Consider the following 23,328-nt stretch of genomic DNA (forward strand, 5'->3'; position numbering starts at 1 on the left):
TGCTTTTGCAAGATTAGATGAAACTAGTTCAGAAGCACCATCTATGATTAATCACAAACTATGGAACCTAGAGATAAGTAAAACCACATGGGGCACAGCGAGACAAAAATGCAGACATGTGGTTATACTAAAGTTAAAAAATATAACAACAGGTGAGATCATAAAGATCATGTGACAATAAAATATAGACGAAAGGTTGTGTGACACCAGATAGGGAATTAGCCAATCAGCAACTGTGCATGCGGGCTTTAAGCCAATTAAGACAGTGTAACAGGATTGTGCACAAGGCTACCATGACTTTTGAATGCATAAATATGTAATGCTTACTGAATCAATTTGGAGAAGTCTCCTGGTGCGCCAGTAGAGATTGTCTCCCCACTGGTGTAATAAAGACCATTTGAATAATGATCTAAAACCTTGTGTCGAATGTTGGTTTAAAATACTCCACAACACTAGGCACTAAGTTTTGGAATTCCCTTCCTAAAACTCTCCGCTTCTCTACCTCTCTCTCCTCCTCTAAGACCCTCCTTCAATGTTATCTCTTTGACCAAGCTTTTGGTCACCAATCCTAATATCTCCTTATGTGGATCAGTGTCAAATTTTGTTGCATAAAGTTTCTGTGAAGCGCCTTGGGATTTTTTACTATGTTAAAGATGCTATATAAATGCAAGTTGATATTGTTGTTGCGAGCACAACAGCTGAGTGGCACCATTAGTGATTACATAAGAACATAAGAAATAGGAGCAGGAATAGGCCACTAGGCCCCTCGAGCCTGCTCCGCCATTCAATAAGATCATGGCTGATCTTGGGTTCAAAGCCACTTCCCAGCCCGCACCCTATAACCCTTCACTCCCTTAGCTTGCAAAAATGTGTCTATCTCCACTTTAAATGTATTTAATGACCCAGCCTCCACAGCTCTCTGGGGCAGAGAATTCCACAGATTTACGACCCTCTGAGAGAACTACAAAGGAGAGCACAACATAACCATAGAGGTCTCTTGTTTTGAAGTCACTATTCTAGGGATAGACACTCAGATTGTGCCAATGATGTCTAGTGAGTGGTTAAAAAATGACTGATCAAGAGATCAGGGTTGGAAAACTGTTAGCCAAAGAACTTCTGTAACTCGACCCTCCAGTTTAGGTCAATTTAGTCCAGTTCTGCTTTCTGGATTAAAGAGTTTGGAAGGAAATGTCTTTCCAAGCAGTACCATGGAAAGACATCCTGCCATTTTGTTTTGTATTAAATTCAATAAAAGATTTTCAAAAATCTTTCAGCGAGAAGTGAAAATAAATGTCTCCCAAATCACTGGTTAGGCCTCGGCTGGGATATCGTGTCTAATTCTGGGCGTCACCCTTTAGGAAGGATGTCAAGGCCTTGGAGAGGGTGCAGAGGAGATTTACTAGAGTGGTACCAGGGATGAAAGACTTCAGTTACGTGCAGAGACTAAAGAAGCTGGGATTGTTCTCCTTAGAGCAGAGAAGATTAAGGAGAGATTTAATAGAGGCATTCAAAATTATGCATTTTGATAGAGTAAGTAAGGAGAAACTGTTTCCACTTGTAGGAGGTTCGGTAACCAGAGGACACAGATGTAAGGTGATTGACAAAAGAACTACATGAGAAGAATTTATTTTTATGTTGCCAGCTATTATGATCTAGAATGCATTGCCTTTCAGGGTGGTGGAAGCAGATTCAATAGTAACTTTCAAAAGGGAATTGAATAAATACTTGAAGGGGAATGGGGAAAGAGCAGGGGGAGTGGGACTAATTGGATAGCTCATTCAGAGAGCTAGCACAGGCACGATGGGCCGAATGGCCTCCTCCTGTGCTGTAAGATTCTATGATTCTATGATATTGTTTGCCGTATAAATTTCATTTACTATTTCAGGAATCCTTAACTTTTTCAAAGTATTGATACTTAACTTTTAAAAATGTAGATGAGGTCTGTGCCTTCAGGTCTGAAATGTTCCGGCTTGGTAGCATGCTCCTCAGAATATAAACCTGAAGTAAAATTTGGAAGTGTGAATACTGAATTAACAGCTGCCAAATGATCTGAAGGGGGGAGAAATAGCATCAGAACAACAGTAAGTACCTTTTCCTGATCAGATTTTCTCCCAATGCGTTTTTTGTTCAAAGAGAATACACAATTTCCATAAGATGAGTCCTGTGATTGACAGCCCATGCCTCTGTACCTGCTGTGTCAAAGCAAGCATGCTCAGGATTAACAATTACCCTTTTCTTGTGAGACCAGCTACTGGAGATCACATGTATGTCTGCCACATTCTCCTTACTCATTTCTAAAGGTAAAAAAAAGGCCAAGCCATCACCTCAAAGAGCATGGGCTAAAACTAATAGTGAGGTTTACTTACAAGTAGAACAATGAGAGCCGTGAGCACAGAGCTGACGACAATGTCAAATCTTGATGTCCAGCTGAATTCTGCTGTGAGAATTATCACCAGTACGCTTTTATTGACACCAACACCTTGGCTGCCCGTGCTTGCAAACATCGTACCACCACACCTGCGCCACAAATATGCAGTTTCCAGAAAATACAATCGCTACACCAGCAAAGACATGCCGATCCAGGCCGACTTGAACAACCTACCACAAACCCATCTCAAATATAGAAGACCATTTTGGACCGTTGCCGAAGCCCTCCAGCGATCTCCCCTCAGCCTTGATGACCGATGGAAGAACTGCGACATAATAGAGGACCTCACAGTACAACCTGAAGGATCAAACCTTTCTCGCAAAAAGTGGACAACCATCAACCGCCTCAGAACCGGTCATGGTCGATGCTGCCACCTTCTCCATAGATGGAAGATTAAAGCATCCCCATCATGCGACTGTGGAGCTTCTGATCAGACCCTGGAGCACATCATTGAGCACTGCCCTCAGAGGAAGTTCACAGGCAGCCTACAAGATATCCACGCTGTTACACCGGAAGCTTGGGCCTGGATATCTGACTTAGATATTGACATCTGATTTGCTTTGCTATCACCGTACGAAAGAAGAAGAAGCACAGAGCTGGGTGAGAGCTAGGAGAATCTGCTAAATGGAATGGCTTGCTAAACAGAGTGATGATGGGAATTTGGTGAGAGTGGTAATTTGGTGCAGAGGGGGAAGGAGGCGCTAATTAATTTAAACCAAGGGGCAAGAGTAAATAAGTACATTTATAAATAATTAGTGTAAGTAATTAGATCTAAGGGGATAAAATTAAAATGAACTAAGTGGAAGATACAAACATTAAAGGGATCCAAATTGCATTAAATTAAAATCTGGTTTACGTAAATAATGAAATAATAAATAGGAGTAAGGGGATACTAATCTAAAAACATATATATATATATATATAAAACGTAGATAGACTTTTAAGCAAAAATGATGGGACAGTTGAGACCCATTTCCTGCAATTTCTGTGCTTTGTGGGAACTCTAAGATACTTCATGTGTCCTGGATAACCACATGTGCAGGAAGTGCCTCCAGTTGCTCGAGCTCAAGCTCAGGGTTTCTGAACTTGAGGAATGGCTGGAGTCACTGCAGGGCACACAGGAGGTTGAGGATTTCCTGGAGCACATGTTCCAGGAGGTGGTCACCCCGTAGCTACAGACAGTTCAGGAGGATAGTAAGTGGGTGGCCATCCGACAGGGTCGGAAGAGGCAGGCAGTGCAGGAATTCTCTGGGAGTGTAGCATTCTCAAACCAGTTTTCAGCGCTGAACACCGGTGAGGGTGATGACACCTCGGGGGGGAGTGCAGTCTAGAGCACATCCACGACACTGTGGGGCAAATGACTGTATGGGTGGGGCACAGCAAAGTGCAGAAATACAGTGGTCATATGGGATTCAATATTAATGGGGATGCACAGGTGTCGCTGCAACCGTCGCCGTGAGTCTCAATGGTGTGTTGCCTACTTGGTGCCAGGTTAAAGGACATCATTGAGAGGGTGAAAACAGGGAATGGGAACAGCCAGAAGTCATGGTCCATGTTGGATCCAATGACATAGGCAGGAAAAGGGTTGAGTCCCTACAGACAGAGTTTCAGGAGCTAGGGAGGAATTTAAAGAGAAGTACCTCGAAGGTAGTAATCTCTGGATTACTCCCAGTGCCACGTGCTAGTGAGTATAGAAACAGTAAGATAAAACAGGTTAACACATGGCTGGAGAAGTGGTGTAGGAGGGAGGATTTCAGATACCTGGGCCATGGGGACCAGTTCCAGGGCAGGAGGGACCTTTACAAGGTGGACGGGTTGCACATCAACAGGGCTGGAACAGCTGTCCTCACAGGGAGGTTAACTCGTGCTGTGGGGGAGGGTTTAAACAAATTTGCCTGGGGAGGGGCATCAGGATGAAGCATTAGAGAGGAGATACAAGGTGCAGAAAGGATTGGGAGAGGCAAACAGCATTAGAATAAAGATTTGTTCAGAAATAGGAGGGATCAGACAGGGGGGAAATGTGAGGCAGGCTAAGATGGGTTTACAGTAAATGTATGTAAATGGCCGGAGTGTGGTAAATAAGGTTGGTGAGCTGCAGGCACAAGTAGCCACATGGGATTATAATAGAGGCAATTAACAGAGATCTGATTAAAACAAGAGGAGGAATGGGAAATTAATATTCCTGGTTACAATGCATTCAAGAAAGATAGGGAAGGAAAAAAAGGAGGGGGTGGCAGTATTGATGAAGTAATGGAGAGAGTAGTAATGAGGGTAGTGTGTTGATGTTGTGTATATGGACTTTAAAAAGGCTTTTGATAAAGTATTGCATAATAGACGTAAGCAAAATTGAATCCCATCCGGTTAAAGGGGCAGTGGTTACATGGATACAAAATTGGCTAAGGGTCAGGAAGCAGAGAGTAGTGGTGAACAGTTGTTTTTCAGACTGGAGGGAAGTGTGCAGTGGTGTCCCCCAAGGGTCAGTATTAGGACCGCTGCTCTTTTTGATATATATTAATGACCTGGACTTGGGTATACAGGGCATAATTCCAAAGTTTTCAGATGACACGAAACTAGGAAATGTAGCAAAGAGTGAGGTGGATAGTAACAGACGTCAGGAGGACATAGACAGACTGGTGATATGGGCAGACACATGGCTGGTAAAATTTAATGCATTTAACGCATTTTGGTAGGAAGAATGAGGAGAGGCAATATACACTAAAGATATAAATTTACAGGGGAACAGGGAGACCGGGGGGTGTACACACAAGTCTTTGAAGGGGGCAGGACAAGTTGAGAAGGCTATTAAAAAGGCATACCGGATACTTGGCTTTATACATAGGGGCATAGAATACAGAAGCAAGAAAGTGTCAGCCGTGGCTCAGTGGGTAGCACACTGGTCTCGGAGTCAGAAATTTGTGGGTTCGAAATCCCACTCCAGGGACTTCAGCACAAAAATCTAGGCTGACACTCCAGTGCAATACTGAGGGAATGCTGCACTGTTGGAGGTGCCGTCTTTCAGATGAGACGTTAAACCAAGGTCCCCTCTGCTCTCTCATGTGGATGTAAAGGATTACATGGCACTATTTCGAAGAAAGGCAGGGGAGTTATCCCTGGTGTCCTGACAAATATGTATCACTCAATCAACGTCGCTAAAAAAAGCAGATTATCTGGTCATTATCTCATTGCTGTTTCTGGGAGCTTGCTGTGGACAAATTGGCTGATGCAGTTTCTACATTACAACAGTGATTGCACTTCAAAAGTACTTCATTGGCTATAAAGCACTTTGGGACGTCATAAAAGGTGCTATACAAATGCAAGACTCTCTTTTTGCTTAATCTTTCTAAAACACTGGTTTGGCCCCACCTGGAGTATTGCGGCCAATTCTGGGCACCACACTTTAGGATGGAGACGCGAGAGAAACTGGGGTTGTTTTCAAAGGCAGAGCAGATGAAGAGGAGATTTGATAGAAGTGATCAAAATCTTGAAGGGTTTTGATGAGTAAATAAGGATAAACTGTTTCCAGAACAGTAGCAGAACAGTTGGTAACCAGAAGACAAACATTTAAGGAAATTGGCAAAAGAACCAGAGAGGACATGAGGAAGCAATTTTTAGACAGCAAGTTGTTATGACCTGGAATTCACTGCCTGGAACAGTGGTGGAAGCAGATTCAACAATAACTTTCAAAAGGGAATTGGCTAAGTATTTGAAGAGCAAAAATAAGCAGGGCTATGGGGAAAGAGCAGTGATGTGGGACTAATTGGATAGCTCTTTCAAAAGAGCCGGCAAAGGGTTGATGGTCTAAATGGCCTCCTTCTGTGCTGTATCATTCTATGATTCTATGAACACCCAGAGGCAATAAGACACAACAAATTATTGAACGTACAATAACTAAACAATGCAATGAATTCACAAGGGGTTGAGTAACCTTTTCAGAATGTATTGCTCACATTGTTCAATAATCAGCAGAACTTCTGGGTTGAATCAATTTTTTCATAGCCTTTCGTGATGTAAGGTGGTAGCGTGGATAATATACATTTCCAATCAGATCTCCAGACCAAAGGCTGAATAATCAGTGCTGTATTGCTATGTCTTGGGAAGCCTTTCAAGTTTCGGCCACGTCTTTGAAGTCCGGAGAACAAAATAGAACTCATATCTCGTAAGGAAAGGTGTTGTTGTTCAGATGATTACTGTCATCCTGCACTCACTTGGGTCCCGATATTAACTCGGCGGCGCGTTGGGAGTGGGTTCTGCTTCATGAGAACAACCCCAGTTTCACTACTCTCTCCACGTAACTGAAGTCTTTTGTCCTAATGTGTGGTGCCCGGAATTGCGTGGGAAACCCAGAAGAAAGTTCAGCGTGTCTGTCTGCGGCTTTTTATCTCAGCTCATTAGCACTTTCCTTCGGGTTTGCCGCTCAATGTGCGCAGCAGCGGGCGTGATGAGAACCCGCGTGACGTGATCTCGACCCCGGTATTTTGCTGCGTCCCAGGTCAATGATGCTTCCTCTTGATGTGCTTCTGGGGGGGTCAGTGAGGAGCCATAGAGAGATACTCTTTCTCAGCAAAGGAAGGAAGAAACCTGCTGCTGACACAATGGGGCTGATTTTGCCAATGGGGACGTGATGGAGGCGGGACTGCTGCTTGTCAGGTTTTAGTCCCGCCTCCATCGACGTCCGGCCAACCCACGCTTGATTGACCTTGTTAAGCCCGCCCAACGGAGTTGGGTTGGGGCGGAATGGGTACCCGCCCCCAGATTCTGCAATTTTCCCGATTCTGCCATTTTCCCGGCAGTCCCGCCTCCATACCTGCCTCCCTAGGGCTGGCAAAATCGCCCCCATTGTTTTGAGTTTATTTTCTCTATTTTAAGCATCTTATATAAGGTTTCTTCGGGGATACCCCTTTGTGAGGCTGGAGAGCCCTGGTTTATTAACTCATTCCTCATAGCTCTTCCCTCTGACATCATGGATTATCCTCATCACTCTCCTCTGCACTACTTGTAGGGACAGAACTGTACATGGTAAATCTGGTGAGGACTGACCAGGGACCTTTACATCTTTCGCAAGACCTCTGGGATTTTGAACTCAACTGCGGGCTTAGTAGGCCAATTAAGGGAAAGCCAGTTACTGTTGACATCAGCGGGTGACGTTTCATCTGTCAAGAGCTTTTGACAAATGAATTGTCGTCGTTTGAGAGCTCTGTGAAGCTGTCAATCACTGACAATCTGTCTTCTAAGTTGAGACCTGGGACACAGGCTCACTTAGAGATCTCTCCTGAGCAGAAAGCAGAAGGCTGATGCATTTGAGAATGCAGCCGCCATTCTGCTTTCTCTGCCGGTGAGATGAGGGACTCCCGAGACCTGAAGGGTTGAAGCCTGGAGGAAGAAGCAAAGGTAAGTAAAGCTTTTAAAACACTTAAGACTCACCTCACGCACTTACCTCTGCCCACATGCACCCATCACTCACCTGCACACCGGACATCTCGGCCCCTCCGACCCCCGCAGACCCACGGCTTGCCTCGCTGACACTGGCGAGGCTCGGAGCCATTGGGAAGTCCACACTTTATGTGCCAAAATAGGGATTATCCAAAAAACTGCCTGTTAACTACCTGTTAACAGACTGTTAATTGGTACCAATCCCCTTCCCGCCTCGAGGAGGCGGCTCCCAGCGCGGGTCGGGTATCCGCCTCCTGGGAAGATGGCACAGAGGCCGGTTGGTGGCGGGGTAATAATAATAATAATAATTCAACTTTATTGTCATTGCACAAGTACATGAACAACGAAATGTGATCTTGCAAGCTCCCATGACTGGGAGAAGCAAAGCCGCTGCGTCGGTGCGCGCCGCCATTCCATTTCCACCATTCCTCCTGTCCGACAATCTTCAGCCCAACGCCCGGGCCTGCTCACCAGCCGCTCCTCCTTCCGTGACCTTCTGACCAACCGCCCCTCCTCGGGGCTCCTTCCGTGACCTTCTGCACCTGGTCTTCCCTGATGGAACCCCAGATTCTGCCATTTTCCCGGCAGTCCCGCCTCCATACCCGCCTCCCCAGGCCTGGCAAAATCGCCCCCCAAGAAAGCGTGGCTGGTGGTGGCCGAGGAGGTGAGCAGCAGGAGCGTAGTGTTACCAATGTTCACTGTGATTTTTTACTTGGGCCTCGTGACCCCTTTAACAGGCTGCACAGGACATTCAAAATTTCGCGCATGCGCGTTTTCTTTCAATTTAAAGCTGGCTCACTGGCTGCGTGGGACCCCTGGAGCTCTAAGTGACCATGCAGCTATGCAGCTTAAAGGGATCAGTGAGTGCCACCCTCATGGATTCAGTGCAGGATGTGCATTAATGACCTAACCAGATCAGGAAAGGTGAATACAGTTGCACATTCGCCTACATCCTGCTGTGCGCATCACCCCACTCTGCCTTGTCAAGCCGACTCCATCACATCACTCCTTGATATACCTATCAATTCATCCAATGAAAAGCGACGAGTTAAGAAAGTAACTATAGGTTTTTATTGGCTAAATAACAGAGCCCACCCTCGTGGGTGATCGGATACAACAAGGAGGAATGCCAGCCAGTCGACTACCTTTATACCTGGGCAGGTAGGTGGAGTCATGGGCGGAGTCAGCAGTGGTCAGCCCAGGTATAGCAGCGTGACAAGAGGTGACCTCGTATAGTGATACAACAGTGTGAACAGTGATAACCATAGAGTAACGATATAACAGTGATAACTATAGTGCAACGATAGTGAACGATAAAAGTGGTTTACCACATTCACCCCTTGTTTAGATTTGAGTCTGGCGGGGTGAAGTGTACTACCAGTTCTGGTATGTCAGTCTGTCCGGAGGCCTCGTAAGCCTTTCTGATCGTCGCAGCGGCGGTGTTGCATTATCCGGTGTTAATGCTGGTGTCTGCGTGGTCGGCGAAGGCTCGTGGGGTTCCGGCATGCCGTCTACCTGGTCTGGAATTGGGGGGGTGGTGGGGGGGGTTGAAGGTGGTGTCTCCGGAGTGCCCGAGGGTGCAAGGTCTCGTAAGGAGACTGTGTCCTCCCGCCCGTCTGGGTATGCCACATAGGCGTACTGGGGGTTGGCGTGCAGGAGGTCCACCCTCTCGACCAGGGGGTCCGTTTTATGGGCCCTCACGTGCTTTCGCAGCAAGACGGGCCCCGGAGAGGTCAGCCAGGTTGGTAGCGTGGTTCCCGTAGTCGACTTCCTGGGGAAAGCAAACATTCGTTCATGGGGGGTGGCGTTGATGGCAGTGCAAAGTAGTGACCGGATGGAATGCAGCGCTGCCGGGAGGGCTTCCTGCCAGCGGGAGGTTGGGAGGCCCTTAGACTTTAAGGCTAAGAGGACGGCCTTCCATACCGTCGCGTTCTCTCTTTCTACCTGGCCGTTCCCTCGGGGGTTGTAGCTGGTGGTCCTGCTTGCAGCAATACCGCTCGCTAGTAGGAACTGACGGAGTTCCTCGCTCATGAAGGAGGAGCCCCGGTCACTATGTATATAGTTTGGGAACCCGAACAAGGCGAAGAGGTCGTTCAGGCATTTAATGACCGTGGTACTGGTCATGTCTGGGCAGGGGAAGGCAAAGGGGAAACGGGAGTACTCATCAACAATGTTGAGGAAGTACACATTACGGTCAGAGGACGGGAGGGGCCCCTTAAAGTCAATGCTCAGGCGCTCGAAGGGGCGGGTGGCCTTGATCAGGCTTGCTCTGTCCGGCCTAAAGAAGTGCGGTTTGCACTCGGCACAGGTCTGGCAGTTCCTGGTCATGGTCCTGACCTCCTCAATGGAGTAGGGCAGGTTGCGGGCCTTAATGAAGTGGTAAAGTCTGGTGACCCCGGGGTGGCAGAGGTCGTTGTGGAGGGTCTGAAGTCTATCACTTTGCGCGCTGGCGCATGTAATTCGTGACAGAGCATCGGGGGGTTCGTTCAGCTTACCTGGCCGGTACAAGATATCATAATCGTAGGTGGAGAGCTCGATTCTCCACCTCAAGATCTTGTCATTCTTGATTTTGCCCCTCAGCTTGTTATTAAACATAAAAGCGACCGAACGTTGGTCGGTAAGGAGGGTAAATCGTTTGCCTGCCAGGTAGTGCCTCCAGCGTCGTACCGCCTCCACAATCGCCTGGGCCTCCTTCTCGACCGACGAGTGTCGGATCTCAGGGCCCTGCAGGGTCCTTGAGAAGAAGGCCACCGGTCTCCCCTCCTTGTTAAGGGTGGCGGCTAGGGCGAAGTCGGATGCATCGCTCTCGACTTGGAAGGGGATGGACTCATCCACTGCGTGCATAGTGGCCTTGGCAATGTCTCCCTTAATGAGGGAGAAGGCTGCGCACGCTTCCTCCGTAAGGGGGAAGGATGTGGACTTCATGAGGGGTCTGGCTTTGTCCGCATAATTGGGCACCCATTGGGCATAGTAGGCGAAGAGCCCCAGGGTTCTCTTCAGTGCCTTTGGACAGTGGGGGAGGGGTAGCTCCATGAGGGGGCGCATTCTTTCGGGGTCGGGGCCGATGACTCCGTTCTCTACTACACAGCCGAGGATGGCAAGGCGCGAGGTGTTAAACACACATTTATCCTTATTGTAGGTGAGGTTCAGCCGTTGGGCCGTACGGAGGAATCTCTCCAGATTAACATCGTGGTCCTGCCGGTCGCGGCCACAGATGGTGACGTTATCTAGATAGGGGAACGTGGCGTGCAGCCCATTCTGGTCAACCATCCGGTCCATCTCCCTTTGGAAGACCGAAACCCCGTTGGTGACGCCGAAGGGAACCCTAAGGAAGTGGTAGAGGCGGCCGTTCGCCTCGAAGGCTGTATACTGGCGGTCCTCAGGGCGGATAGGGAGTTGGTGATAGGCCGACTTAAGGTCGATGGTGGAGAATACCCGGTACTGCGCAATCTGATTGACCATATCAGATATGCGGGGAAGGGGGTATGCGTCCAGCTGGGTGTACCTGTTTATGGTCTGGCTGTAGTCGATGACTGATATACCTATCAATTCGTCCAATAAAAGGCGACGAGTTAGGAACGTAACTAAAGGTTTTTATTGACTAAATAACAGAGCCCACCCTCGTGGGTGATCGGGTCCAACAAGGAGGAATACCAGCCAGTCGACTACCTTTATACCTGGGCAGGTAGGTGGAGCCATGGGCGGAGTCGGAGGTGGTCAGCCCAGGTATAACAGCGCGACAAGAGGCGACCTCGTATCGTGATACAACAGTGATAACGGTGATAACAATACAACAGTGATAACTATAGTGTAACGATAAAAGTGGTTTACCACATTCACCCCTTGTTTAGATTTGAGTCCGGCGGGGTGAAGTGTACTACCAGTTCTGGTATGTCAGTCTGTCCGGAGGCCTCGTAAGCCTCTCCGATCGTCGCAGCGGCGGTGCTGCATTATCCGGTGTTAGTGCTGGTGTCTGCGTGGTCGGCGAAGGCTCGTGGGGTTCCGGCATGCCGTCTACCTGGGCTGGAATTGGGGGGGTGGTGGGGGGGGGTAAAGGTGGTGTCTCCGGATTGCCCGAGGGTGCGAGGTCTCGTAAGGAGACAGTGTCCTCCCGCCCGTCTGGGTAAGCCACGTAGGCGTACTGGGGGTTGGCGTGCAGGAGGTTCACCCTCTCGACCAGGGGATCTGTTTTATGGGCCCTCACGTGCTTTCGCAGCAAGACGGGCCCCGGAGAGGTCAGCCAGGTTGGTAGAGTGGTTCCCGTAGTCGACTTCCTGGGGAAAACAAACATTCGTTCATGGGGGGTGGCGTTAACGGCAGTGCAAAGTAGTGACCGGATGGAGTGCAGCGCTGTCGGGAGGACTTCCTGCCAGCGGGAGGTTGGGAGGCCCTTAGACTTTAAGGCTAAGAGGACGGCCTTCCATACCGTCGCGTTCTCTCTTTCCACCTGGCCGTTCCCTCGGGGGTTGTAGCTGGTGGTCCTACTTGCTGCAATACCTCTCGCTAGTAGGAACTGACGGAGTTCCTCGCTCATGAAAGAGGAGCCCCGGTCACTATGTATATAGTTTGGGAACCCGAACAAGGCGAAGAGGTCGTTCAGGCATTTAATGACCGTGGTACTGGTCATGTCTGGGCAGGGGAAGGCAAAGGGGAAACGGGAGTACTCATCAACAATGTTGAGGAAGTACACATTACGGTCAGGGGACGGGAGGGGCCCCTTAAAGTCGATGCTCAGGCGCTCGAAGGGGCGGGTGGCCTTGATCAGGCTTGCTCTGTCCGGCCTAAAGAAGTGCGGTTTGCACTCGGCGCAGGTCTGGCAGTTCCTGGTTATGGTCCTGACCTCCTCGATGGAGTAGGGCAGGTTGCGGGCCTTAATGAAGTGGTAAAGTCTGGTGACCCCGGGGTGGCAGAGGTCGTTGTGGAGGGTCTGAAGTCTATCACTTTGCGCGCTGGCACATGTAATTCGTGACAGAGCATCGGGGGGTTCGTTCAGCTTACCTGGCCGGTACAAGATATCATAATCGTAGGTGGAGAGCTCGATTCTCCACCTCAAGATCTTGTCATTCTTGATTTTGCCCCTCAGCTTGTTATTAAACATAAAAGCGACCGAACGTTGGTCGGTAAGGAGGGTAAATCGTTTGCCTGCCAGGTAGTGCCTCCAGCGTCGTACCGCCTCCACAATCGCCTGGGCCTCCTTCTCGACCGACGAGTGTCGGATCTCAGGGCCCTGCAGGGTCCTTGAGAAGAAGGCCACCGGTCTCCCCTCCTTGTTAAGGGTGGCGGCTAGGGCGAAGTCGGATGCATCGCTCTCGACTTGGAAGGGGATGGACTCATCCACTGCGTGCATAGTGGCCTTGGCAATGTCTCCCTTAATGAGGGAGAAGGCTGCGCACGCTTCCTCCATAAGGGGGAAGGATGTGGACTTCATGAGGGGTCTGGCTTTGTCCGCATAATTGGGCACCCATTGGGCATAGTAGGCGAAGAGCCCCAGGGTTCTCTTAAGTGCCTTCGGGCAGTGGGGGAGGGGTAGCTCCATGAGGGGGCGCATTCTTTCGGGGTCGGGGCCGATGAGTCCGTTCTCTACTACACAGCCAAGGATGGCAAGGCGCGAGGTGTTAAACACACATTTCTCCTTATTGTAGGTGAGGTTCAGCCGTTGGGCTGTACGGAGGAATTTCTCCAGATTCACGTCGTGGTCCTGCCGGTCGCGGCCGCAGATGGTGACGTTATCTAGGTAGGGGAATGTGGCCTGCAGCCCGTTCTGGTCAACCATCCGGTCCATCTCCCTTTGGAAGACCGAGACCCCGTTGGTGACACCGAAGGGGACCCTAAGGAAGTGGTATAGGCGCCCATTCGCCTCGAAGGCGGTGTACTGGCGGTCCTCGGGATGGATAGGGAGTTGGTGGTAGGCCGACTTAAGGTCGATGGTCGAGAATACGCGGTATTGTGCAATCTGATTGACCATGTCAGATATGCGGGGAAGGGGGTATGCGTCCAGCTGGGTGTATCTGTTTATGGTCTGGCTGTAGTCGATGACCAGGCGATTTTTATCGCCGGTCTTAACGACCACGACCTGGGCACGCCAGGGGCTGTTGCTCCCCTCGATGATGCCCTCCTTCAGGAGACGCTGCACCTCAGAGCTAATGAAAGCTCTGTCCCCAGCGCTGTACCGCCTGCTCTTGGTAGCGACGGGTTTGCAGTCGGGGGTGAGGTTAGCGAACAGGGAAGGTGGCGGCACCTTGAGGGTGGATAGGCTGCAGGTGTTACGCGGTGGGCGGTTTAACCTTCGCTGGTTGTCGACTGTGAGTGGGGGGAGGGGTCCACCGTATGCTAGGGTTACACTTTGGAGGTGGGATTGGAAGTCCAGCCCTAGTAGGACGGCAGCGCAGAGCTGGGGGAGGACGAGGAGTTTAAAGTTTTTATACTCTGTACCCTTAACCGACAAGGTCACAGCACAGTAGCCGCTAATGTCCGTGGCGTGGGACCTCGATGCCATCGAGATTCGGTTGCGCGTTGGCAGGACAGGGAGGGAGTAGTGGCTCACCGTGTCTGGGTGGATGAAGCTCTCCGTGCTTCCGCTGTCGAACAGGCAGGTCGTGGCGTGGCCGTTTACTTTGATGTCCATCATCGACTTGGACAGGTGGTGTGGGCGGGCTTGATCCAGAGTGACGGAGGCTAGCGTGTAGGTAAGCGAGTCGTTGTCGTCTGCGGGCGAGGCGGTCGTCGGGTCCGGGGGCCCGGTGGCAGTCGGGCATGGTGGGTAAAATGGCGTCTCCCACGAGGTAGGACAAAATGGCGGAGAAGATGGCTTCCCCCATAACTCACATGAGGCACTATTGGGGTCGGTTGCCTTGATCAAAGATGGCCACCCCCATGACTCACGTGTGGGGATACTGGCCTCAGTTGCCGTGAAAGAAGATGGCCGCCCCCACAGTTCGCATGAGGCACTGCTGGCCTCTGAAGATCTGCTCCTGCAGGCCTTAGAGAAGTGGCCTTTCTTCCTGCAGGTTGTGCAGGTAGAGTTCCTGGCTGGGCAGCGCGACCTCGGGTGCTTCTCCTGGCCGCAAAAGAAGCAGCCGGCGGCCCGATCGCGGGTGCCCGATGTCGGAGCCGGTACCGGGGGTGGCGGGCCCGGTCGGGTCCGGGACGCCGACGCTGAGGTAGGTCCCGGGGGCGGCGCTGCGAAGGGTATTGCGGTAGGGGTCGGGCCCGAGTCCCAGGGTCGCGAGCAGTACCTGGAAAACGCCTCCTGGTCCTGATGGGCCACCTCCAGGGAGAGAGCGAGGGCTTCAGCTTTGTCCAGGTCGAGGTCTTTAGCTTCAAGCAGTCTTTGCCGTGAGTAGTCGGACCGTAGGCCTTTCACAAAGGCATCGCGGATATTATCTTCCGTATTTTCAACAGCCGTCACCGCTTTAAAGTCACAGTTCCTGCCGAGCGCTCTTAGCGCCCGTAAAAATTCAGCTACAGACTCTCCTGGCTGTTGCGGGCGGGATCTTAGGAGGTGCCTGGTGTACATGTAATTTACCGGGCTGCGGTACTGCTGTTTCAGTAGGTTGATAGCGGCCTCGTACGTAGTCGTGTCCTGGATGAGTGCGTATACTCTCGGGCTCGCTTGGGCGTTCAGAAGTCTTAGTTTGGATCTCTGCGGGGCGCCGGATTCTTCCAGGTAGGATTCGAAGCAGTCCAGCCAGTGTTTGAAGTTGAGGGCTGCGTTTGCTGCCTGTGGGTTTAGATCCAGGTACGGTGGTTTGAGGGCTTGCAGCCAAGCCGGCTGGTGTGGCTGTGCTTCTGGGAGGGCTTCTGGCTGGCCAGTAGTAGACATCTTTAAACTTTAGTCAATAAAATTGATATACCTATCAATTCGTCCAATAAAAGGCGACGAGTTAGGAACGTAACTAAAGGTTTTTATTGACTAAATAACAGAGCCCACCCTCGTGGGTGATCGGGTCCAACAAGGAGGAATACCAGCCAGTCGACTACCTTTATACCTGGGCAGGTAGGTGGAGCCATGGGCGGAGTCGGAGGTGGTCAGCCCAGGTATAACAGCGCGACAAGAGGCGACCTCGTATCGTGATACAACAGTGATAACGGTGATAACAATACAACAGTGATAACTATAGTGTAACGATAAAAGTGGTTTACCACAATGACCAGGCGGTTTTTATTGCCGGTCTTAACGACCACGGCCTGGGCACGCCAGGGGCTGGTGCTCCCCTCGATGATGCCCTCCATCAGGAGACGCTGCACCTCAGAGCTAATGAAAGCTCTGTCCCCGGCGCTGTACCGCCTGCTCTTGGTAGTGACGGGTTTGCAGTCGGGGGTGAGGTTAGCGAACAGGGAAGGTGGCGGGACCTTGAGGGTGGATAGGCCGCAGGTGTTACGCGGTGGGCGGTTTAAAATCTGCTGGTTGTCGACTGTGAGTGGGGGGAGGGGTCCGCCGTATGCTAGCGTGACGCTTTGGAGGTGGGATTGGAAGTCTAGGCCTAGTAGGACGGCAGCGCATAGCTGGGGCAGGACGAGGAGTTTAAAATTGATATACTCCGTACCCTTAACCGACAGGGTCACAACACAGTAGCCGCTGATGTCTGTGGCATGTGACCTCGATGCCATCGAGATCCGGTTGCGCGTTGGCAGGACAGGGAGGGAGTAGTGGCTCACCGTGTCTGGGTGGATGAAGCTCTCCATGCTTCCGCTGTCGAACAGGCAGGTCGTGGCGTGGCCGTTTACTTTGATGTCCATCATCGACTTGGACAGGTGATGCGGGCGGGCCTGGTCCAGTGTGACGGAGGCTAGTGTATAGCTGAGCGAGTTGTTGTAGTCTGCGGTTGAGGCGGTAGTCGGGTCTAGAGGCACGGTGGCGGTCGGGCGTGGTGGGTAAAATGGCGTCTCCCACGAGGTTGGACAAAATGGCGGAGAAGATGGCTGCCCCCATAACTCACATGAGGCACTGCTGGTGTCGGTTGCCTGTATCAAAGATGGCCACCCCTATGACTCACATGTGGGGATGCTAGCCTCTGTTGCCTTGAAGGAAGATGGCCGCCCCCACAGCTCGCATGAGGCACTGCTGGCCTCTGATGATCCACCTCTGCAGGCCTTAGCGAAGTGGCCTTTCTTCATGCAGTTTGAGCAGGTCGAGTTCCTGGCTGGGCAGCGCGACCTCGGGTGTTTCGCCTGGCCGCAGAAGAAGCAGCCGGCGGCCCGATCGCGGGGGTCCGATGTCGGAGCCGGTACCGGGGGTGGCGGTCTCGATCGGGTCCGGGACGCCGACGCTGAGGTAGGTCCCAGGGGGGTTGCTGCGGGGGGTATCGCGGTCAGGGTCGGTCCCAAGTCCCAGGGTCGCGAGTTACAGTACCTTGAGTATGCCTCGAGGTCCCGATGGGCCACCTCTAGAGAGAGAGCGAGGGCTGCAGCTTTGTCCAGGTCGAGGTCCCTTGCTTCCAGTAGTCTTTGCCGTGAGTAGTCGGACCGCAGGCCTTTCACGAAGGCATCGCGGACATTGTCTTCAGTATTTTCTGCCGCCGTTACCGCTTTAAAGTTACAGTCTCTGCCGAGTGCTTGTAGCACCCGTAAAAATTCCTCCACGGGCTCTCCTGGCTGTTGCGGGCGGGATCTTAGGAGGTGTCTGGCATACATGGAATTTACCGGGGTTTGGTACTGTCTTTTCAGCCGGTTGATGGCGTCCTCGTATGTTTTAAGGTCCCGGATGAGTGCGAATACTTTAGGGCTCACTTGGGCGTTCAGAACTCTTAGCATGGATTTCTGAGGCACGCCGGATTCTCCCAGGTAGGCTTCGAAGCAGCTCAGTCAGTGTTCGAAGTCGAGGGCTGAGTTTGCTGCCTGTGGGTTTAGATCCAGGTACGGTGGTCTGAGGGCTCGCAGCCAGGCCGGCTGCTGTGGCTGTTGTAGCTGGGCGTCTGGCTGGTCGCTTGGCTGGTCGTTTGACTGCTCAGGTGTCGACATTTTAAAATTTAGCCAATAAAATTGATATACCTATCAATTCATCCAATGAAAAGCGACGAGTTAAGAAAGTAACTATAGGTTTTTATTGGCTAAATAACAGAGCCCACCCTCGTGGGTGATCGGATACAACAAGGAGGAATGCCAGCCAGTCGACTACCTTTATACCTGGGCAGGTAGGTGGAGTCATGGGCGGAGTCAGCAGTGGTCAGCCCAGGTATAGCAGCGTGACAAGAGGCGACCTCGTATAGTGATACAACAGTGTGAACAGTGATAACCATAGAGTAACGATATAACAGTGATAACTATAGTGTAACGATAGTGAACGATAAAAGTGGTTTACCACACTCCTCACACCCACTTGCCTTGTAGGTGAACCTATCCTTCTCCATCTACGCCCGTCCTCACATCCCCATCCACTACCCCCACTCACCCTCATGCTTATGCAATTTCATTCCACTCCGCTCATCGTCACCCTCACCAAATACACTCAATCCATCGGGTGAACACATTACACTCACTCATAGGTCTGTTCTTTACCTCGTTGCGGGAGAAGACAGCACAGACACGAGGGAGAGGGAGAGAACTGGAGGTGGGCCTACACAGATTCCCCAGCTCACAAAAGCAGAAGAGGAGGTGCTGGAGCTAAGTGGAGTATTGGCATCCTTGGCCGTCGGAGATGTGGAGACGAGGACCTCCCAGCTACATGGTAGCAAAATTAAATATCAGCGTCCCACGTCATACAACACTCAGTCATGTTGACTTGATTTCAACAGCGAGTGAAATCATCTTCATAATGATAAGTTGCTACATTCTTAATTTGCCAGTATTAATTCATATCTTTTATCTCCGACAGGGCCTTCACGTGTGCAGTAGAAGTTGGTGGAGGTCACGGATGACGATTCTTCACAGGAGCTGTGTCCTTCTGAGGGTGGACCATCACAGGGCTCATGGTCACCATGCACCAGCTCAGATACTCACACTGCTGTGGGACCACTTAGACAAAGAGTTGGGTTTTCCCCGGGTGACTCACGCTTCACAAGTGAGCAAGGGCAGATGGTGGTGGCAGTGACAGCAGTGGGAGAGTCCACGTTGGAGGGAGCTGCCCTCTCTGAGTTCTGCGCAGCTGGGCACTGATGCTGTACACCGGGGATCATTGATAAAAAGGAGAATCATTGAGCAGCAACAGATAAGACTGAGATGAGGAGAAGTTTCTTCACTCAGAGGGTGCTGAACCTCTGGAATTCTCTACCACAGAAGGTTGTGGAGGCCAAGTCACTGAATATATTTAAGAAGGAGATTGATAGATTTCTAGACACAAAAGGCATCAAGGGGTATGGGGAGAGAGCGGGAATATGTTATTGAGATAGAGGTTCAGCCATGATCATATTGAATGGCGGAGCAGGCTCGAAGGGCCGAATGGCCTACTCATGCTCCTATTTTTCTATGTTTCTATAATGTGCAATGCACTGACAGGCCTTCCAAGTACACCGAGCATGATTGCAGAGAGAATGAAGGGGTCTGCCTCAAGCATGATTGGGTTGATGTCGCAGGGCATTGCAATGATGCGTTCTTCCATAGATAGAGTGGCCAGCTCCGTGGAACTTTCAATGCTCCAATCAAATGAGGCCATGCAAGCCTTGACCATGACCTTGCAGACTCTGGATGACAACATGTCTGCCACATTAAATAGGATGATAGATACTGATGTAAGAAAACTACTAGGCACTTGGTCTAAGTATTAAACGAAGCTGTAATCAACTGTTTTTCAACATGAAGATCTAGTTGTGTTCTTCACTAGTTCCTGTTAAAGAATGTCCTGAGCAAGCTGGGCCCACACCCGAGTATTTATACTCTCCCTGGACAGCGCCACCAGCTGGCCACCCAGTATTATTTCATAAGTCTTTCCACATGAATGACAAGATTCATGTCAGATACATTAGCCGTGGCCTTACTGTGCCACACTGAACTGCACCAAATTGCTGTGCGGCTGAGCCATGAGAGGGATAATGGCAAAAGGGGACAGGGAGTGGGGACTCCACTCAAAGCGCTTCCACTTCTCAACCGCTGCCCCCTCTCAGTCAGTACCCGACATGCTGTCTCATCTTCTGATGGTCGAGTCTGCTCCTGCACAGGTGCATGAGGAGCAGTTTTTGGTGGGGTCCTCATGGGCTCCAAAACCCAGAGGTCGTCGGCCAAGAGCATCTCAGCAGTCAGAGCAGGGATTTGAGTCTCTACTTCTGCTCAAGCCACAGGGGTTGCACCACGTAGGAGCAGAAGGAAAAGGAAGAGGAAACCTATGTAATTGCACATGGATAGGCACATGGGTATATGAGAAAATGTAATGTTGTTTCATTTCTGTTGTTTATTTAAAGCACATAAATTTTATTCTTTTGCACCACTTTCTCAGCTTGCTGAGTGGCAAGTCGCCTTTTAACTCTTTTGACGATGAATGGGAAGACATGAATTGATGGGAATGAATGGGGGTAAGTGCAAGAGGTGGATGGTTGGTTGCAGGACTTCTTTCTCTCCAGTGGCATTGAAGGGGCAGGAAGATTGGCCTCGGCATGTGCCTCTGACATCGGTCCACTGGTGCAGCCTAAGTGAACCTTGCATTAATAAGGGCAGCCCTGGCATCCTGGGGCAGCAATGTGAGCAGCTGGTGGTGCATTGTCCTCATCGCCTTCTTCCTCCTCGTCCTTCTCCTCCTCCTCCACCAGCTCCTCCTCGGAATAGTCCGAAGAGAATCGGAGCTCCGCGCGTTGTTCCTCCTGCAGGTCCAAACCTCGCTGTTGCACAATGTTGTGCAGAGCGCAGCACACCACGACCATTCAGGATACCCTGGCTGGTGCATAATGAAGGGCGTCTCCAGATCTGTCCAGGTACCTGTAGTGCATTTTTCGCATGCCGATGGCTTGTTCAGTCACAGATCTGGTGTTTGGGTTTTACTGGTCGGGTTTCTGACGGGCTTCATCAGCCAAATTTGAAGTAGGTATCCCTTGTCACCTAGCAGCCACCCATTAAGTGTGCTTGCAGGTCCGAAGACGTCAGGGAACTTGGACTGCCACAGGATGAAAGCATCATGGCAGCTCCCCGGGACTCTTATGCACATGCACATAAATATCTTTTTGTGGTTGCACACCGGCTGCCCTTGAGGTTAACAAATGCTGCTGGTTGATCGTGGGGTGCCGGATTGCCACGTATGTGCAGTCGATGATGCCCCGGACCTGTGGGAAGCCAGCCAGAGATGCAAAGTCGAGCGCCCGTTTGTTCTGACTGGTGTCATCACAGGCAAAGTTCACATAACTGCCGGCCCTGGCAAACAAGCCATCACCTGCCTTGTGCATTTGTGGGTGATATATTTCTTAAGGCTAAAGGATCAAGGGGTATGGGGAGAAGGCAGGGACAAGGTACTGAGTTTGGATGATCAGCCATGATCTCATTGAATGGCAGAGCAGGCTCGAGGGGCCGAATGGCCTACTCCTGCTCCTATCTTCTATGTTTCTATGTTTCTATCCTGGAGATGTCTCCAGCAGAGGATCCGAAGGCTAAAAAGTTGAGGCGGCGATGACTTTGACAACCACTTGAAACGAGTGGCCACCGGGTCCAGCAGACAGCAGGTCATTTTCTAGGTGGCCACCACCTGACATGACAACCTGAAGTCTCCTGAAACACTGCTGTTCAGACATGTCGAGGAAACTCAGCCTCTACTTGTACACCCTGCGACGTGGGCAGTGTCTCCAGTGAGCTGCGCAACCTCTGCTCCTGCAGTCTCTGCTGAGCAGCTGCAGGTCTCTCAAGAGTAGACTGTAGAATGCATGACACAATGAGTTTACTCTAAATCTGGTGCATCTTCACTGAGGCAGTAAAGCACTCTGTTGTGTCATAACTCAATGTCTTTGCTAATGATTCCAGTCTCCTCCCTGGCCATTCATTGAGACTGAACCAGATTTTCCAAAACCTTGACATCCGAGGTCCAGTCTAAGGCAGCCAATGTGCCACCCATCCTGCTGTGATTCAGAAAACCTCCCAAGTGTAGATAGTAAACTCCCAGCAGAAGTACTTTGAACAAACCCTTTCCTGTGAGCAGGTAAGAAAGCAGCTGTGAGTACTGCAGTATTTCCATGAGATTGATTCATCCCCTCAATTGCCATTGTTTTCTTGCCTTGCTTTCACCCGTGGATACATTGGGCCATATATTCGGATCCCTACGGGTGCGTACACAGCTCCTACACACCCGCAGGGACATCGGAAATGCCGGTTTCAGGCATGCACAGCGCTTGCGCTGAAAACTGGCATTTCCGATCTGTCAAGAATGCTCTTGACAGATCAGACGCCTACCCTGGAGAAGGGCCTCTGCGAGCGGAGAGTTCCACTTACTGCAGAACCTCTGCCCGCTGAAAACCCTTAGAAATCTTACGCCTGGTAAAAGTGTAAGGCCTACTTTTACCAGCATAAGAGTTGAAAAAAGTTTTCTTTTTAATTTCACTCATTTATCATTTAAATATATTTTTAAAAAGGTAAGTTTATTTTTAGCCCCGTAAAAACCGTATTATTTTTTCAAAAAATTTAACTCTTGTTTAAAATATTTAATTTATTGTAAATTCAACTCATTTTAAAAATGTGATTTAAATTTTTTTTTTAATATTTTACTGTTGTTTTGGGGTGATCTCCATTCATATATTTGACGGGTCTATCTGTCAAGTGTATGAAGGGAGATTCTCTTCTCCTATTGGTTCCCCATGTCCCACGTGATCCCAGGGATGCTTGCGAACTGCATGCGCCCCTGGGATATGTGGGCCCTGCGCGTTGCGAGTTGGAGAGGCCCAGGAGTGGAACTATACGCATCTCGGGAGCCCTCAGGTAAGTTCGTAGATTTTTTCCAGGACGGAGGCCTTCGCACGCAGGAAGCCTCCGATCGGAAAATACGGGCCAATGTTAATTTTAAAAGTGATTTGCAATATCGCTCCAATTGCACAAATAGCATATGTTAATAGGCACCTCGCCTCTCCCGAGGGGATTACATGGAATCAGCCGAACGGACTCGAGTTAAACATGGAAGTCGACGGGTTAGAGTTGGCTTCCAGACGCGCTCACATTTTTGCCTCCCACCCACATCCAAATCCAGTTTCAAATCCCCCCCTTTGTTTCAGTGGATCAGACATCATATTAATTGAAATCCCAATCTGTTAACCCATGTATGTTTACATTTCAGAACAACTCGGTCCTAACCATCAGGCAACTTCTGACGTTATTAATTAAACTGACACAAAGAGAACCCAACCAAGCCAGTTAAACCCCACTGCCACAATCTGACTGCATTGCCCATTAACCTACCTCTCAGCATGGAAATGATACATTTCATCCATAGGACAAGCCAATTTTTAATTCACCTGTACTCTGATTATTTAAAGTCACGTAACTATAAAAAAAAAGAAAGAAAGACTTGCATTTATATAGTGCCTTTCACAACCACCGAACGTCCCAAAGTGCTTTACAGCCAATGAAGTACT

The sequence above is a fragment of the Somniosus microcephalus genome, chromosome 8, assembly GCF_052327205.1.
Source record: "Somniosus microcephalus isolate GS21.2 chromosome 8, FLI_Smic_1.0, whole genome shotgun sequence".
Taxonomy (NCBI): Eukaryota; Metazoa; Chordata; class Chondrichthyes; order Squaliformes; family Somniosidae; genus Somniosus; species Somniosus microcephalus.